The sequence below is a fragment of the Lynx canadensis genome, chromosome F1, assembly GCF_007474595.2.
Source record: "Lynx canadensis isolate LIC74 chromosome F1, mLynCan4.pri.v2, whole genome shotgun sequence".
Lineage (NCBI taxonomy): Eukaryota > Metazoa > Chordata > Mammalia > Carnivora > Felidae > Lynx > Lynx canadensis.
In genome coordinates, this window is record NC_044319.2 from 68094091 (window position 1) to 68113302 (window position 19212).

General features: G+C 59.2%; 1 protein-coding gene across 2 annotated transcripts in view; it reads left to right on the forward strand.

Moving 5' to 3' along the window:
- The window catches only part of KCNN3 (potassium calcium-activated channel subfamily N member 3), a 90427-nt gene that overhangs the window by 46584 nt on the left and 24631 nt on the right, over positions 1-19212 (forward strand). Inside the window, exon 1 of one of the 2 annotated variants that reach the window (XM_030302508.1) lies at positions 16600-16712. The exons of the other annotated variant lie outside the window; for it this stretch is intronic. The gene's annotated coding sequence lies outside the window, so the exon portion shown is untranslated. Of the gene's footprint in view, positions 1-16599; positions 16713-19212 lie in introns of those variants that run through there. 2 annotated transcript variants of the gene reach the window in all.

Genomic DNA, 19212 nt, shown 5'->3' on the forward strand with positions numbered 1-19212 from the left:
TTAGACGAGCAAATGGGCTGAACCGGGAACAAAACGTCTGCAAGTGAGTTTCATTGCAAATTGAACCTGCCACGGGTCCATGACTATTTTTGACTCAAAAATAAGCGCGTAGTTTGCAAAGTACTCTGTTGCCTTTTATTTGGCATTGAATGGCCCACCGAGCCTTCTGAGCCCGGGCCGGGCTCCCCTGGCTTCCTGCCCGCAGACGTGCTGAGGTCCCAGCAAAGGCACGGAGTTACAGTGAGCAAGTCCCAAGTCCTCCTAAAGGGCCCCCCCCTCCTCTTGTGAAAAGGCCCTTTGCCCAGACGGCTTCCTCTCGATGGCACCTGAGGCACAGCCCAGCCTTGGCAGCTGCTCCTGGCTCCGAGCTCTGCCGCCAGCTCTCTGTGTGTCGTCTCCGTGGTCTCGGCTTGTTGAGCATCCCCACTTTAGAGCTGAGGAAGCTGGGGGAAAGCGCCGGCCTGGGGTGGAGGTGTGGGAGAGCTGGCACGTGTGGGCACAGAGTGTGAACTCGGCCCACGTATGTCTCCCACCCCAGGCGACTCTCGCCCTCGCAAGGAACCTGTGGCCTGGCCTCTCCCGGGGACCAGGAGCCCCGACCCCAGAGGGTCACGGCCATTTAGCTGGAGCTCAGACCCCAGGCCTCTGCTGTCTGCGCTCCTGCCTCTGTACCGTGGTCCTGGCCGGGGTGGGGGTGGAGGGGGGTGAGGAGGGACTTCTGGGTAAATTCAGGCTGAGTGGAGGTGCCACCCACACGCCCAGTCCTTCCCCCCAGGAGGTTGTCAGGCCTTGCCCCTCCCCCACAGCTGCCCTGGCTGAAGGGAGCTGCCTGGCCCAAGTTAAAGCCCCAGCGGAGACCTGTCAGCATAGGCCTGTAAAGGCCCAGCGCCTTTACCCGGGGCCGTCCAGGCTCCAGGGCTCCCGAGGGGTCGCCCGAGGCGCCCTTTGACCCCTGGCACCTCACGGCCGCCGTCGGCCTGCGCCCTGCACCCTGGGTGCCGATACCCGAAGCAGCCCCGGGAGAGCCCTGCGGGAAGCCTGCCCGAGTCCGGCCTTCGGGACTGTGACAACATGTACAAACGAGTGCACTTTTTCCTACTCGGGGAAACACTCCTCTTACCGTGACCAAGCAGTTTCTTTCAGGGCCCAGCTTAAGTGACCATGGCCCTTCCCGGTGTCGGGTCATAGATAAGGGGCAGGAGCCAGTCAGTCAGAGCCTGGCCTGAAGCTGGGCTGCCCTGGGGGCTGTGGCATCGGGCCGCCGGCAGGTGACCTCCATCTGGCCCAGCTGACCCGGGGACGCCTCTGTCCCCGCGGACAGCAGGGGGCACACGGCTTGCCCGAGGTCACAGAGCAGCGTGGCGGTCCTAGAGAACCGCGCATGTGCCGATGCCCAGGGCAGGCTCCGCACCCCGGCGCGGTCGTCGGCCCGGACCCCTGCTCGTCGTGGACACACACTCCCGGGTTGCTATGGAGACCCCTCTTCGGCAAGACGCGTTTCAAAAGACGCTTCTCGTGTCTCAGGTTGGCTTTTATGTGACAGGGACGGGTTTGCACATTTGCTCCTTCTGAGGAAGGAGACGGAGGTGGCCCTCGCCCAGGGCGGGCTGCCCCTGGCTGCCGGCAGGGCAGCGGCAACGGCTTGTTTCCCTTGGACCCGGAGCCGCCTTCCGTCACGGCTGCGGGCCTGACAGCTGTGGCCTGGGCGTTCTCCGGGATTCTCCTGGCCGCCTGCCCGCCTCCCACAGCCCTCCCCCGAGCCTGTCGTGGGAACCTCCTCATTAAGCTCTGTCGCCGCCAGCAGCCCGGCTGGGGGAGAGCCCGGCCTCAGGGGCCGCAGGCTCGAGAAGTGGGCTTTCCTGGCCCCCCCCCCCCACCGCGGGCGTCCCCAGCGCCCTGGGGACGGCAACAAGGACCCTCCAACATTGATGAAGTGCAGAGTCTTGTGATCGAGCAGAGGATGACGTGGGCGGGATCCGTAAGGCTTGGCAAACGACCTCCAGCCTCTTGAACGGATTCCCTGTGGACCTTCCCTCCCGGCTCCGAGTTCTGCACACAGCCAGCCTGTCAGCAGGGCTTTGCTGGTGACGGTGTGAACGTTCATCTCTTTCCACACACTTGTGCTTCAGTGAGAAATGGGATTCTGGAGGCCCTGCCCCTGGAACCGGACGGAAACCACCAGTGGCCCGTTCTTTCTCTCGTTCACACAGAGCCAACCTTCCCATGCCTGGGTCTCAGGTCTGGTCTGATCCCTGGGTCTGGTCTGCGCCAGCCAGAAGCCAAGAAGCGAGGACAGCCCCCTCCTCGGCCTCTCCCTCCCACAGACCCCTGCCACTACGGGCAGGGGGCTTCAAGGCTGAGAAAGGAGTGGGGACGCAGTCTAGGGGGCCCCCTGGGTGGGGCTGACACAGCCCCAGGCCGAGCCCTTGTGGGCAGAGCTGAGAAGGGGCTGTGGGTTCTGATGGGCCCCCAGGGGTTTGCGGTGCGGCCGCCAGCGTGGGATGCACACTGAGACCCACGGGGACGATGGGAAAGACTTCTGTCCAGTCATTTTTATTACAAAACTTCAGCCTTTAAGTACTCACCATGCGAGTGGATGGTAACTCTTGTGCGCAACGTACGATAAATACACACACAGTAGAGGGGTTCGCGCCCAGAATCTTTGTACCAACGGGAGTCCACGACTTCGAAACCTTGCAAACCACTGGTTGGAGGGTCAGAGGGCTAGTCAGTGAGGACAGGAGAGCACCTGCCACTTTGGAAGAAGCCTGCCCTCCAGCTGGAGGAGGGAGAGGCCAGTGTCCCTGGGGGCAGAGAAGAGCCCAAGGCAGGCAGGTGCCGGGTCTGGACAGTCACCCCAAAACCGAGGCAAGTTCACGGCAGAGCATGTGGGGGGGATCCTCCCTGAGGCCCTGGAAACAAACCTGCTGCATTAAGAATGGGGAAATAATCCTGCAGGTGCAGAAGAACGTTGTTATGAGAGAGACGGAGAGGAGAGAGCAACATTAGAAGGTTCTGGGGCTTCTCTAACGGTGCAAGAGGCTGTGATTTCTGTGCCAGAGAAGAGGGAGCAGATATGAAAGGAAACCGTATTTGGTTCACATAGGCACAGAGTTCCAGAAAACTAAAATTGTCTGAGCAAAAAGAAAATTCACATTGCAGGCACTGAGTTTTTAAAAGGTGTGGGATGTGGAAGACAAACTTAAAAGTTCTTCCAGAATGTAGAACAGAACAAAGAGATGAGAGATGGTGAATCGTGGGTCAGAATTGGAGGTTCTAGAATCAAGGCCAAACCCAAGAACCAGCATAATTTGGAGAAAAAAAGCATCATCAAAGATGTACACCAAGAAAACTTTTCCGGAACTGGCGGCCTGAGGGGTGGGGTGGGGGGTAGGACCAGGCAGATTGGGGGCACCTGGTGGTCCAGTCAGTTCAGCGTCCGACTCTCGGTTTTGGCTCAGGTCATGATCTCACGGTTGGTGAGTTTGAGCCTCGTGTCGGACTCTGTGCTGAGTGTGGAGGCTGCTTGGGATTCTGTCTCTCCCTTGCTCCCTGCCCCAGCTCTCTCTCTCTCTCTCTCTCTCTCTTTCCCAAAAAAATATTAAAAGTTTTTGAAAAAGATCAGACAGATGGACACATATAAGAACAGGGAAATGAAGGCATACCTACACGTTTGCAAATAAACTCCTTCTGGAAAACTGCCTGAACCTGAAGGTTCAGCCATCCCGGGACACATGGGCTACACAGAGCACGCTTCTCCTCTGGAACCCTACATTTCAGACATTAGTGTCATTCCCGCAAGGACACAGGGGACAGAAGTCCTGCTTGGAGTTCTGTGGGCTCAGAAGTTTCGGGGAATGAATCCCAGTAAAGGTCTTGATGGGGTGATGTGAGAGCAAGAGGGGTGGGCAACACCATGGCTGCAAAACCCAACCCCGATGTCAGGCAAACAGCAGACTCTGGGAAGACGAGGAGAAAAAAAAAAAACCGTAATAGGTAGAGGCTGCAAACCCTCAGATTAGAAAGTGGAGGGAAGACAAAGAAGGATGAGTCAGAGCGGACTACCTTCGTCCTCTTAGGTAGAAAAGAATTTTAAAGCCGTATCACTCAATTTTGATAATTAGAGAGATATAGTTTAAATAATTTTTAGAGCTAAAGGTAACCACAGGTGGAGTTTGGAAGTGTGACAATGAGGACAGCAGTGGCACCAGCCACGTGTTATGTCACTTAACCACAGCTCTGTGGGGTGTGGGGGCTGCTGTCACTCATCTCTGCCGTCCATGTGAGAAAACTGAGGCACAGGGCGGTCCAAACAACCCGAAACCCCGCCCCAGAGCCCCACCTCTCCCCTCTTTGAGAACGTGCCCCCTCCACACCCCTGCACGAGACACAAACAGCGTCAGGAGCAGAAGGACAAAAGAAGTAGGAAGAATTTAAAACCACAGAAAGCGTGAAGCCAGATGAGAAAAAAAACCAAACTCACAGTTGAGAACAGTCAACATAATTGAGTTTCCCTCCGCTGTTCGAAAGCAGTGTCTCCTAGATGGGATTTAAAAGCAAAATTTGATTTCATGCTGTTTACAGAAGAGGTTCCTAAAGCAGAAAGACCTGGAAAAACAAATGAATACCAGAGATTTATTAGGTAAGTACAAACCAAAGGGCAATTGAAGAGAAATCCTCATTTTAAACCAACTAGAATTCAAAGCAAAAAAGCATGAAATGGTCTAGAAGGACCATTTAATATGGATAAAAGTAGCATACACTGGGAACTTTGATGCAAAAATAAGTAAGGAGATTGAGACCTGAATCACTGCCTGCTTCAATAACCGATAAATATTGAACTTTGTAGCCTATAAACAAACAATACATCTTTTTAAGCACCCATGGTACATTGACAAAAATCGACCAACTTCTTGGCCACATGTTTCAAAATATCACAAAAAAATCTTCAGACATATTCTCTAACCATGAGGCTATAAAAGTTCAGCTGAAAGGAAACTTTTTAGGGGAACTTTTAAAGCAATCCCCTCAGCTACACACCTCGGCCAAAAGAGATTTATTCAAAACCACCATTAAAGGCTCTTTTAAAAATTACGATGATGACTGTGTATCTAAACTCATGGTGTGACCAAGTTGTATGTGGAGGGAAAACATCCCTAAAGTTTTTCTATTAAGGGGCACCTGGACGGCTCAGTTGGTTGAGCATCCGACTCTTGGTTTCAGCTCAGGTCATGATCTCACGATTTGTGACTTTGAGGCCTGCATCGGGCTCTGTGCTGATGTCGTGGAGCCTGCTTGGGATTCTCCCTCTCCCTCTCCCTCTCTCAGAATAAATATATGAACTTTAAAAAATTTTTTAAAAAGGGTTTTATTAAAAGAAAATTAGGAATTTTAAGGGGGAGTGAGTACTGGTTTTGTGATGTTTTAATAAATAAACGAGAATAGCTTAACTTGTTTTGGAAGAAGATCATTGAGAGGGACTTTGCTAGATATTAAAATGTATTCTAAAACTTAAGTAATTAAGTCCCGGTGGTGTTACTGCAGGATCAGTGGCGATAGATCAGTGAACCCTAAGGGGAAGCCCTGAAATAATCCCTACTATGTAAGAACCCAGTAGATGAGGAAGAAAACCACAGTTGATCTCAGTCAAGGGCTGAGAAGCGATAAGAGAAAGAAAACCAAATAGGAGGCAGTAGGTTCTTCAGTGAATGTTAACGGGGAGATTGGAGATTAGATCCCTGGATGAAAAATCAAATTAGAGCCCGCCTCTCACCAGCCATCGACATGAATTCCAGGCGGATGAAAGAGTCAGATGCGAAAGGAGAAACCACGAGTAAGCTCCAGAAAACAAAGCGAATATTGAATCAATCCTGAGATGGGAAGGAACCTCGGAAGAGAACACGGAGAGAGGGACTGTCGCCTCTGTGCACGGCCTGTGCGCAACTTGAGATTTCCACCCTTCAAAAAATACATGCCTGCTTAAAGAAGCAAATGTTACACGAGGGAAAATATTTGCAGCAAATGTGACAAGAAGTGAACATCCCTGTCACACAAAGCAGTCTCAGAACCCCATCAGAAAAACTCCTCTCAGAAAGCAAAACACAATGCCAAAAGTAAAAACAGACAACCACCGCAGAAGAGATACAAAGGCCGGTGAGAACACACTCCTTCAGCCTGGCTAACCAGAGAACCACACATAGAAACGACACGCAGAATGACTTTTTCTCCTCTGGAGCTGACAAAAATTTAAGTAAGCGTAATGAGGGCTGGAGAAAGCTGTTTTTGTTGGTGGGGGGGTGGTTCCTCCGGGTGGGGGACCACGGGAGACCTCCCTCCGGGTGGGGGGACCACGGGAGACCTCCCTCCGGGTGGGGGGACCACGGGAGACTCCCGCTGGTGCTTCAGCACGGCACCCTGTCCAGTAGTGGAGAGTCAGACACCAAATTAAAGGCCAGGGTTTGAGCAGGTAAGTAAATCACAGCGCGTCCTTACGATGGGCAGTTGGGTGACGATGTAAAAATCAGCCTGTTGAGGCCTGTAAGGCAGGAAAATAGTCGTGACACAGGGCTTGCCTCGTATGGGGGGTGCGATCTGAAATCGGTACCAGACGTGTGGAAGGTGGTTGGCAACACAGAAGCCCTAAGTGCCCTCCGCGGGGTGTTAGGTGTGATTTCCCCTCCGTTTTATCGTGTTTTCTGCACCCATGTCCTGCCCTCGTGTTCATGCCTCGATGGAATGGGGGGGGGGCGGCTTCTCCCTCCGCAAGACCCCTCTTTTCATCCTGGGCAGGAGCTCGGTGTCGTGTCAACAGGGCTTGGACGGTCAAGTTGAAGGGCTGGGGTTTTACACACAGTTGTTCTCAGGTGAAGTTCCTCCTGGAGGCCGCGGCCTTGTCCCGGACCCTGGGCGGGTGTGGGAGCGCGAACAGGTGGGCGGGGGGTGTCTGCAGGCGCGGGGCGGGGTCTGCAGGGTAGGACGGGGGGGGGGGGGGGGGGGGGGGGGGGGGGGGTCTCCACGGAGTAGGAAGAGCTAACAGTGAGGCCGGAGGGCGGGGTCTGCAGGGGCGAGGCCGGGAGTGAGAACACGGGGGGGGGGGGGGGGGGGTGGGGGGGGGGGTGGGGGCTGGTGGGCGGGGCCGACAGGGGCGGGCCGGGCGGGGAGCGGTAACTCCCCCCGCTGGGGGGCGGGGTCTGCAGGGGCGTGGCCGGGAGTGCGACCCGGTGGGCGGGCGGGCGGGTGGGGTCTCAGTGGCCTCGGGATTCAGGTTCAACGGTGAGGTCAGCCAGCAGGGGCTTGGGGCTGGGTCTCTGCTCCAGGGTTGTCCCCCATTCCCGGTCCTAGCAGCGCCCCTTCTGGTTTCAGGGGCCTGTCTGACATTTTTCCGCATCTTTACTCCTCTACACTTTCTCTCTCTCGGTGGTTTGTGATTCAGCAAGGCTTCTCCACATTTGCGGTGATTTTGTGCTATTTGACACTTCAGCACGTGACGGTTCACTTGTGACTAGCGTATTCGCCTTTTATGTTAAATAATAATAGATGACCCCTCTTAGGAGGGTCAAGAACTGGAGAAATGATGAATTTCCGTAAAGCCAGCATTCCTAAGCGGGGCCACAGGCACCCAGGGGCTGAGCTAGGACGGGAAATGGGGGAGGACACATCATGTCCCAAATGGCAGCTCATTGAGTGCCCCCAGGACACCCCCCGTTACCTAGACACCTACTTGCCCGCTGTGCACGGCCTACAGCTTTTGGCCCCGCCACAGTCCCCTGCTGGCTGGGTCACCAGCCCTGACACCCGGTCACACTCTGCCAGGACACTCGTGGGAGCTGCCTGCCATCGGGACTCCTGCGGGCCGGCCCACACATGCCGACACGGGCCACGTGGGCCTGGCACCCCACAGGTAGCAAAACTCCTTTTGGAAACTTTAAACATGTCTCGGCTGAGCCAACATATGCTCAGCGGGTGTCGGTGCACAGAGGCCGAGTCCCGCGATGGACACGACCCGGCTGAAGTCAGAGGACGGCCTGGCTCCTGGTTCTACTGTCTACCTTGCGCACTGTTCATGTACTTAACCTGACCAGAGTCCTACAGCCTCTGCTGGACACGCCCTGGGACCAGGAAGTCGCCAGTCTAAAAGACCGTTCCTTCCGTGCAGGCAGCTCTGACATAGAAGCACCTTCCTGATGCTGGTTATAATTAACCTTCTCCTAGTTTGTGACTTGGGTCCTGACTCTGTTTTCCGTATCAACACAAAAGAAATTCAAGCAACACAGGTTGGTGTTTCAAGCACCTCCATCTGGCCAGAGATGGTTTCGGGCTCCTACGGCGGTGACCGTGGGCGAGCTAGCCACGGGACAGCAGGACCTCTGATTCCCAGAAAGCCCTCGGCAGGGGGAGAGCGTTCGGCTCACCGCAGGCCTGCACTGCAGCGGGCTGGTGTTCCCTCTTCCACCAAAGGCCCCTTAGATATTCAAGAACCCGTCTCATCTTCTTGAAACTGATGGTCTCTGCTCCTTGGACTCCGTTCTGACCTGACCTCTCCCTCCTGCTCGTCCGAGTCCCCACCGGGTGGAGGCCCCAGACCGAATCCAGCGCCCCTAATGTTACACCACCCCCTCTCTTCTTGGCATCCTTCTCCTTCTGACGCAGCTTGAGAGTGGCCGGGCAGGCACGGGGCCTGGGACGGAGGAGTGAGACCCGGGACAGCACGCAGCCCCGTGCTGTCCCCTTGACCTCTCCCCAGCGCATGCGGACGGCCCGCTCGGCCCGAGTCCTGCGGCGAGCGTCCAGCACCCTGGCCCCGGGAGGCACCGCCAGACAGGAACCACAGCTGAGGGTCAGGCTGGGAGGCCGCTAAGCCGCGTGGGGATCCGGTGGGGCTCACGGCGTCCAGAGGCTCGTGTCCTGCTCCCAGCCTTAGCAGGGGCGGGCGTCCAGCCTGGGGTCCGTCGCTCCCCCTCGGTCGTCTCCGTGATGAAGGCTGTAGTTATCCGGCCAGCGGCCTGAGTGCCGAGGGTCGGGGTCTCCTCCCCTGCTTTCTGGACCGTCTCTTCCAGTCTTTCCTCTGCCAGATCTGCTTCCCTGGACTGGACATCGTCTGTCGTGCCCGCCGTCGTGCCCGCCCCAGAGACCTGCCTACCAGCTCGGGAATGCCCCGGCCTCCCAGAGCAGCATGCTTTAGTGCGAACAGCTTGCTAAATAATGGTGTCATTCGTCATATTGGGTCCAGCTACTCACCAGGCACTGTGTTAGGGGTTAAATATACCTTAGAAGACAAAACACACGGTTTTTCCCCTCACGGGGCTTATAGTTTACCGGGGAAAGCCGGTAACGGGGACCAAATGAGCGATTTCACATCTAGGCTCCGTGCTGCGAAGAAGTTAAACACAAGGTTGCAATATTTTTTTTTTTTTTTTTTTTTAAGTAATGGGGTTGGACAGCCACATCCTGCTCAGCCGGGACGTGCCTGGAAGGTTGCTCTGGAGAGGTCATGCGTCAGCAGAGAACGGCTGAGCCGTTTACAGACCAAGCGGGCAGGCCGTCCAAGAAGAGGGAACAGCACGTACAGAGGCTCTGCGCCGGCAAAGGGCGCGGTGCGCGGAGTCACCAGAAGGACAGAAGATGGACGGACGTGTGGCCGTGGCCTGAGCTACAGAGGGGGCGGGAGGCCCACGGTGGGGGCCTTGGGCGGTGCTAGGGCATGGAAGCCAAGGGCGGAGGGAAGCCCCTGAAGATTCTTACCTAGAAGAGTAACACGGTCTGGTTCGTTCCAAGAACATGGGTCCGGCACCTGCCTGGAGAGGAAGCCGGAAGTAGGGAGGGAGCCACTTTGGTGTGGCCGGGAGGGGAGGTGGGGCCCTGGCAGGAGAGCTCTCAGACGCCCCGTGTGCATCCAGGCCGATTCACATGCGTTTTCTCACAAGCCGGTGTCCCGTACATCAAGTCCACGTTCAGAATCAGCGTACGGCCTGTTACTGCTTTCTGCTTCTGTTTCTGTCTTCTTTTTCTCAGGAGCTTTATCAGTGAGCACTAGCTTTTGACTGCAAGTGACAGGAAACTCAGAATAATAGCAGCTTAAACAAAATAGAAGTTTCTTTGTTATGCAAAAGAAGACTTGGAAAGGTCAGTCCAGAGCAGGTGTGGTGCTCGACAGCATCAGCGACCCAGGCTCCTTCTGTCTTGTGGCCCTGCCAGCCCTCAGGCATGGTTTCTTCCTCGTAGTTCAAGAAGGCTGCTGGAGCTCCAGCCATCCCACTTACCTTCTAGCCTGCAGGAGGGAGGAAGGGACAAAATAAGATGTGTGCTCTCCCTTTAAAGACTTGTCCTGGACTTCAGCCAGGTCACGATCTCGCGGTCCGTGAGTTCGAGCCCCGCGTCGGGCTCTGGGCTGATGGCTCAGAGCCTGGAGCCTGTTTCCGATTCTGTGTCTCCCTCTCTCTCTGCCCCTCCCCCGTTCATGCTCTGTCTCTCTCTGTCCCAAAAATAAATAAAACGTTGGAAAAAAAAATTAAAAAAAAAAAAAAAAAAAAAGACTTGTCCTGGAAGGAACACACGTCGTTTTCATTCGCATCCAGTGGCCGGTTACACGGATGGAAAAATATAGTCTTTATTATCGATAGTCCTTGCTCATTCCTGGGTTCTTTTACTGACGAAGAAGGGGAGAAGGGCTGCTGGGTCATAAGTTCCTCCGGGGCTCAAAACCACTCACGCTGCCCGCACTCTCACTCTGTGCTCAGGCATCGGACTGCTATTCTTACTCTGTAATGTCTCTCAGATCCTCTCTGCCCGCCACCTCGCCCGGCCGCAGCCCTGCCGCCTCGCACGCGGCCGTAGGGGTAGCGTGTGTGGCGTCAGCCTGTACTCCCACGGGGACGTCTCTTACCCCTGAAAACCTTTCACTGCTCCCTCGGGATCGCAGCCCCTGCTCTACCCTTTAGTGTCCAGGGCCCCCGCAGTCCCACCTAGACCACCTGCGGTGAAACCAGCTTGGTTCAAGTTCAGTAACATTAGCAAAGATCGTAATAGCACCTTGCATTCCTACATGTAAGTCTGCTGCGTCCCGAATCGAAAGCGGTGGCAAAAAGTCAGAAAGCCCAGACTCAAAGCCGAGCCCTGATAGGGGACTGGCTGTGCCACCTTGGACGAGTCACTTGCCCTTCGTGAAGTCAGACCCCAGCCAGTCCCCTTCCTTCCCCGGGCCTCGTTCTGATCTGCAGGTTGGAGCTTCAAGCTGTCTTGCCTCCTTCGCGGGGTTATGAAGCTCCGAGAGGAGGAGGTGAAAAGCCGGGAGACCATGAAATCCAGGACCCGGGTCTGCTGCTTCCGGGCCGCCCTGGGAAGGGAGCAGACAGGTAGAGCCCCAGTCCCCTTCCGGGGCATTAGGGCCCGAGAGCTCAGCCAGGCTCAGTGACCCGTCCCGTCCCCCGACTTGCGGGGCGGGGAGGCCTGGCGCCCTGGGGTCCCGACTGCCTGCCGCAGGGCTCTCGGGGTGTTAAATGGGGAGGGGTGTCTTACGTGAGTGTGTTGGGGCCAAGGGAGAAAGAGAAAAATGGGCGAAGCACATGTAGTCTTTCTTCAGTTCGGGCTGTGAAGTCCTCTGATCGTCTGGGGACGTGCTGTCTGGCCCCTAGGCTGACGCTGACGGTGCCATGAAGAGCGCCGAGGTCCAGCGGGAAGCCACTTCCCGCTCTCAGGTACATGGCCCTCGGGGCCACGCCTCAGCGTGGGGCGGGGGCAGACGGTCTTCGCGAAAGTGTAGGTCAGAAGTAATGACGTGAACACTACGTCGTCAGGCTTACAGAGTTAAGGAAACGTGAGTCTGGGTAACTGGGTCCAGCTTTGTAATTACCTTGTCAAGCTTAGTGTGTGCGAGCGCTCCCCTCAGTTACCAGCACCCGTAATTTGTTTTGTTCTTGTGTATAATTTAAAGCGCGGGTCTTATTTAGGGAGCAGCGTGTCTCGAGGCTTTCGTCATTTCGGAAATTAGACGGTGCCCTCCTGAGCTTGCCAGACGGTCGCTGTGGCCAAGTTAGGCCCAAGGGCCGGTGGGGCTCTGGGCCGGGGTCTCGGAAGCCCCAGGCGAGGGTCACCTCAAGCCCGGGGGAGGGAGGGAGCCGTTTGTCACGTGCTGGTTGTGTGCACGCATCCTCCCCATCGCCCTCGCGGTAATCTCTTCCAGTGTTTTCTCCAGCACTGAGAGAAACGGGCCCAGGGCGGCGGGGGCCTCGGCCGCCGTATGAGCTTCCTCGATTGCTTCTCCCCCAGCGGAAGGCGAGTCCCTAAGAGAACGTCCACCTGAGTGCCGGCACTTGTAGGAGGCGAGCGCATGGGGAACCTGTCTTCCTGTTCACAGCCGTGTGGGTACCCGCCCCGAGAGGCCGATGCACCTACGGGCCTCCCTCCGGGGTCCTCCGGCTCCCGGGTGCCTCCCGGCCTGGGCACTTCCAGCCTGGCCCTCCCTGACCCATCAGAGCTCCGAGACCCCAGGGCCCAAGGCCCCCCGAGCTAACGGTCCGACAAACCTGTGTTTGGGTGAGCGGGTGACGACGTTGGCAGTGGGGTCCTTCTGTCTCCTGCAGACTCTGGACGGTGGTTCCGTTGCTCAGGATGCGTTTCATGAAACCGCTCGCCAGGTAAAAGCAGATATGTGCTCACCCAGGGGCCATCACCATCACTTTCGTTACCGCCAGCAGCCCCGAAGCTAATCAGGACAGATCTGACCCAAAAATAAATTCAGGAGGCCTTCCCTCCGCGCCTCCTGTGTCTCCCTGCTTTGGGGGGGCCAGACTTTCCTCCGCATCTGTTTGCTTCCTGGCACTCAGACAGCTGTGTGGCCTTGTCTGCAGTTCCTGGGCTCTGCCTGTCCCCAGGTTCTTGTCTGCTTCGGACGCTCCCTCCTCTGGGGTCTCGGCCAGTGCAGGGGCAGAGGTGGGCTGTAGTTTCCGGGCAGGCTTGTTTCCTGGTAGCGCGTCGTGAACATCTTCTGTGATGCTACTTCCTGTAAAGCAGAGCGGGGCCGGGGGCCGGGGTGAAGGGGCCGGGGGCTCGCTGGGCGACAGGCGGAGGAAGGGGCCCGCGTGGCGGCCCGAGCCCAGCCGTGGCACCGGCCCACCCTCTCCTGCCCCGTTGCCGGGACCTCCTGTATTCAGGGGTCTGAGGTCTCGGCCGGGGGCCGGCAGAGGCTCCGTGGAACTTGGAGCCCCTTAGTTTGCAGAGGGGGCGGTGCTGGGGCAGGGCTGCTTGCATCTGTGGTCCGTGCCCAGCCGCAGGCTCCCCAGAGACTGGGCAGGGGCGGGGTGGGGGGCCGAGTGCGATCAAAGAAACCTCCACCGTTGGGCTGGAAGGGGTTCTGGGCTCGTTTGGCCAAATCCTCCCATTTGCGGATAAGGAAGCCCAGGCCCAGGGTCCCACAGCAAACTGGAGTCTGAGCCCCCAGCTGGGTCCTCTCCTGGGGCAACCACCGCGGTGCCCACATGGCTGGTGGCTCAGGCCGAAAGAGGCGGTTGGAGGTTGAGGGCACAGGCCCCAGCGTGCCCCTCTCCGGCCTCCGTCACTTTACCTAGAAGGAAGGGGTTCGCTGCGTTAGGGGTAACCGCAGGACTGTGACTCCCAGGGGCAAAGTCCCCTGCCCAGGTCCTGACCGTACGTCTGTGTGTCCCTTCCTGAGAGAGTCCTGGCCCCTGGGCTAACGTACCCTTGGAGGAGCCTGTTCCGTGGGCAGAGACCCTCAGGGCAGCCATCTCCGTGCTCCTCGGGACACTCGTCACCACCGGGTCAGTTTAGGGCAAGCCTCCTGCGGATCTGTGTCTCCCCACGCGGCCCCTTGAGGCAGCCGGGGAAGGAGCTGGCTGGGCCCGTTCTCAGAGGTCAGCGACAGGGTGACCTGACACCATGCCCTGCGGACCCTGCAAGCGAGAAGGGGTCTCCGGGGGCCGTCTCGTGCCCCTTGCCCTCCCCCAGCGAGAATGTCTCAGTTCAAGAGGCGGGCAAAAGGAGTCAGGATGCGGAGGGTGGTCTGGCCCCAGCTGTGTCCCCTCCTGCTCCTGGGACCGGGAGATGAGTCAGGAGGGCGTGAGCCCCTCGGCCCAGGCCCCGGCTGGGAGCCTTTCCTTCCGGCTGCTGCTGTCCAGGACGCTGGGGCACGCCAGCTACGGAGACTCACAGATTCCTCCTGTAGGAAAGCGCCCCGCCACCCCCACCGCCCGCCACCCGCCACCCCGGCAGGGAAAGATGGGTGCGTGCTGGCTCTCTCCATTCTTCCTCACATGGCGCTGAGCTTCTGAATTAGCATGACTTCTGATGTGTTCCAGAATTTTCCACGTAGTCGTGTGAACCACGGTCTGGGTGGTTTGGCTGTGGGACAGGTGGGCCCCCCCAGACTTGTCACTCTTCACCTAGTCAGAGCCCACCCCCCGCAGTCCGGGGACACGTGCCCCCCGGGTGCCCAGGCCTGTGGGAAGAGGCCAGAGGCAGCCACACTCCACGTGCAGAGACCGCTAATGGTCAGGGAAGGCCCCGCAGCCACGCCGCCCCCTCCCGGGGGCCCACTCTTCCCGTGGCAGGGGGAGGCTCTACGCCCTGAGCAGGAAGCCTCACCGCGCTGGGAAACCGCAAGGAGAAAGCTTCTTTCCGGGACTTTCTTCCATCTTCTTCCTCTTCGTTTTTGGTCCCCGGGGTGGTCCCCACCTCCCTCCCACACAACCCTGCCCAGGCACCGCCACAGCGTCTGTTCACCTGGGGAGCTGCCCGCCTTTAGTTCTCTTTGGAAGTCATAAGTGAGAGGACAAAGCCTCCCTTCTTCCCTCTGAGGCTCCAGCCAGGACCACCGCCTACGGGGCACTGCCCTCCAGGGGGCCGCGTGCACACTGAAGTCTCCGGGAACGGCATCCCGCGGAGTTGCACAGTGCGCAGCCTAGCCAGCTGAGCAGGGCGGCCCTGGCGTTGGCTCACCCCCTGTGAAGGCGGCTCATGTGGATCCGGGATGAGATGCCTGAGAAAGGCCGGATCCCCACAGTCTCTCCAATCAAGCCCTCTGAGCCTCCCCTTCCTCAGAGGCACGAAACGGTCAAGAGGGGCCAGACCCAAGCTCACACGGGGGCTCTGTCGCCTGGCGGGTGTTTTATCCTGCGCAAGTTCCCTAGCACGGCTGAGCCTGGGTTTCCGGTTCAAGACCACAGCACGTGGCCATCCTAACCTTGTTGCCGTGAACACGAAGCGCGTAAAGGCCGGCCCACGTGGCGCGTGGTAAAGGCCGTTGTTCCCTGTGAAGCAGAGTGGATGTGCAGCCTACCCACCTGGCAGAGAGAGTCCCAGAGACACTGCGAGACGAGCGGTCTCTGAGGAGACCCTCCCCAAGAGCCCCAGCCACTGGGCCGCTCTGTCTGTACGTGGAAAGCTGAGAACGTGGCCCCCGGGTCGGCTCCACGACGGATGGCGGGAACGGGCCGGACCGGGAGGACAACAGCTCACGCTTGGCGCCGGGGTCCGTGGTGCCGAACAAAAGCCAAGGGTGGCAGCTGTGAGAGGGGGGAGGGCAGGGAGGCCATGCAGGAGGGCAAGCCCAGGGGTGAGCACACCGTCAGCTCCCGTCACGGAGAAGTGGGGGGTGGGGGGGAGGCAGCTCTGTGGAGGGCACCTGATCCGGGACGGCTTTCTGGAGGAGGCGACTTCCTGGGCCCAAGGGGCCAGAGTGAGTGAAGCCCAGCACGGGAGGGGTCCAGTATGGGGTGGGAGAGGGGCCCAGCAGTGGGGGTGGAGGGCGGTATGGGGTGGGAGAGGGATCCATTGGTGGGCAGGGGGTGGGTATGGGGTGGAGAGGGGTCCAGTAGTGGGCAGGGGGTGGTATGGGGTGGGAGAGGGGCCCAGCAGATGCTTGCCAGGGCATCCGCGAGAGGCTCGGAGCGTCGGTGGGCCCAGCCTCTTTCGCCGGGCGGAGTTTGGACTCAATCCTGTACCAAAGCCACTGCTCCCAACCTTATTTGTTTCTCTTACTCCGGCGACACAGGAGAAACCCAACCTAGGCGGTCCCCGGTTTATAGGGTCCCCCTGCTTCCTTGCCCAAGGACAAGGCGAATCAGAGCACAAGAGAGCAAAGCGAGGTTGTCGTAGGGGCAAGCTTTGTACGTTCCCCGACGCAAAACGTGGGCTGTTCACGAGCATCAGGTGTTCGGCCACTGCTGGTTCCGGACCGGTGGTGGTTGTAGCCCAGAGCGTGCACGCCGAGGTCACCCTCCGCCCCACCCTCGGCCGGTGGGAGCCGCGGCGGGTACGAAGCAGGGAGGATCTTGTGTTTGGGGAAGACTTGCCTGGCGACCGAGTGGGGCACGGGTTGGAGCAAGGAGGCCGGCTGGGGACACTGAGGCAGTGGTGCAGGTGGGTGCCGCTGGGGGCGTGGCTGGGACAGGCAGCGAGTGCGGGTTGTGGGGGAGCCAGCGGAGGCCAGGTGTCCCCGCGTGGCCAGGTGGTGGCGTTTACTGCCCGCAGGTGGGAGATGGCAGGAGGAGGAGGAGGAGGGCCCCGGGGCCCCGGGGAAAGTCAGCTGACCTGCCCTTTCCCTCGGCGAAGCCCCAGGCTGGGGCCGGGCTGGTGTCAGAGGGTGGGAGGTGCCCGTTGAGTCCGTGGACACAAGATCGCCGGGGGAACAGACCTGTGTCCGTTCGTTGCAGGCCCTCGGTGTCTGGCCGCCCCGTAGGGACACAGTCCAGGTTTGCAGAGTAAGTGCAACTGAGCTGAAGGAAACGAAGGGGGCCTCCCGGCGGGGGGAGGGCGAGAGACCGACTGAGTCAGTGACCGGGAAAGAGGAGAGGAGAGATTGGGGGTGCGGGTCAGAGGAGGGGGACACGGGGGACGAGGGAGAAGGCCGAGCGCAGAGGCTCCGGAAGGAACGACGGAAGGGTGGGGGGGACACAGGGCCTGGCCCGCGGCCACCGCCTCCCCACACCGGCAAACGCACACTTGCCACGGTCCAGTGCTTCTTCCAAACATACTGTTTTTCTCCGGTTTCGTGCTTTTTATTAAACATTTCCAAATCAGGAAACACGGAAATATTTTTTAACACAACGAAAGAAAACATTGCGAGCAGAGAAACTGACTCAGAAGGGTTTGCCAGATGAGCCAGCTGGTTTCCCGTTGCAGAGCCGTTCGGAGAGGGTGACGGCACCCGTCGTGAAGCAAGTGGACTGGCGTCTGGGTCCCCCGGCTGCCGCCTCCGTGGGCAAACCGGAGAGGCTGGCCGGACGCCTCGGCACCACAGGGGAGGAGGAGACCGGGCGGAGGAGAGCTGCTCGCCCCGGGAGGGCTGAGCTGGGCCTTCTCGCCTGAGTCCCTCCCGCCTGTCAGCGAGGCCACGTCCACGTGCGACCCCAGGCCCGCGTTTGGCAAAAGTCCGCCCAGAAAACCGCCGGCGGAGACGTGCGTGCCACCGCCTCCGCGAGAGGGTCCGCGGGAACTGTGTCCGCAGAAGGGAACGGCCACATCTGCTCGGTGGCGGGTCGTGGCTGGTTCGGTGGGCGTGGTGGCGGTGATGGCTTTCTCCCCTTTCAGAAACGACCGGAGGCCCTGCCCCCCACTCTGCGAGCTCTTAGAAATAAAGCATGAGAGCTGCCTCGGAGAGACCCTCGGCCGTGGCCTTGCGTCGCCCGGCAGGAGGGAGCCCCCTCACTCTCCTCGACTCAGAGTCAGCTCTTACAACTCAGGACGCCGGCCACGAAAGTAACGCGAGGGGCCCTGTGCACACGCCGCCTGGGCCTGGGGTCCCCGTGGGCAGCCTGGCTCCCCACAGCTGTGCGTCTCACATTTCCAGATGCTTACTGGGGAAAGGCTTTTTAAGGCGGGAAAGAACTTCATTGGTTTTGTTTGCCCTGACGTGAACTGGCCTGCGGCTGCGACCACCAGCCTGGCCCATCGGCCGCTCGGGGTCCCCGACTTCCGAGGCCGGCGGCTCTCACCGGCCGCAAGCGGCTCAGACGCCCCTGAACTTAGGCTGACGGGACACCCTTGGGGAGTGGCAGCGATTTCCCCGAAGCTGGCATTCCGAGGGCACCCGGTCATTCCTTGATTCTAGGGACGCGGCAGAGGCAGGGGCAGGGGCAGGAAGAGGCCCCAGCGCTCGTGAGCGGCTCCCCTCAGTGGGAGCTGGCCAGGCTCGCCAACCCCCCGCTCCCTCCCGGCCACCGTCCTGCTGCTCACGGCAGCTCCGTGTAGAATCAGCCTTTTTGCTTACTTGGGGTAAGAGCCCCTGTGCTGCCGGCTTGCGATAGAGACAAAATGAGTCATTCACTCATTCATTCAACCCATGTGAACCGACTACTGGAGACAGCGCAGCAGACTGTACAAAACGTCCTGCCCTGGAGACTTCTGCTCTAACGGGGCCGACAGAGCATATATCCTATCAGGTGGCGGTGTGTTCGTGGGGCAAAGGGGGGCGGTATGGCCCGTGTAAACAGGGTGACCAGGGAGCCCCTACGGAGACCCTGACGTTTGAGCAAAGACCCGAAATCATCTGAGGCAAGTGCTTTCTGGGTAAGCGGGTACCAAAGTCAGGGGTGAGGCTGGGCTGTTGTGGGGCCTGCAGACACGCTGATCACAGCAGAGCAGTGAAGAGCCACGGATGGACTGTGGGCCACAGGAGCCCTGGGGTGGGGGTGGGGCCACAGGGAGAGGGGTCCAGTGGGGGGGGCCCAGAGGGAGGGGGAGGGATGGGGGGGCAGAGTCCCAGGAAGAGGGGGTCCTGGTGGGAGGGGCCCCAGGGAAAGGAGTCCCAGTGGGAGGACTCCAGGGTGGGAGAGGCTGGGGGTGGGGGGTCCCGTTGGGAGGGGCCCGGTGGGAGGGGAAAAGGCAGTCCATAGAAGTTCACCGTATCAGTTACCTGTCGCTGCATAACAAGTTGCCCCAGAATTCAGCAGCTTGAGACGGCAGATGTTGCCGACGTCACAGTTGCTGAGGGTCAGGGATTCGGGGGCAGCCTGAGCAGGCACCTCAGCTCGGGTTTCTCGTGAGATTGCAGTCAAGCTGCCCCCCAGGCTGCGGTCTCCTCTCAAGGCTCAGGTTAGAGGGTCTCTGCTTCCAAGCTCGCTCACCCCGTTGTGGGCATGCTGTGGCCCCTCACCAGGCGGGCCTCTCCGTAGGGTCACCTCACGGCACGGCCAGTGGCTTCCCCCGGACGGGAGCGATCCCAAAGAGAACAAGGTTCGGGTCGCTCGGCACAGAGGCCGT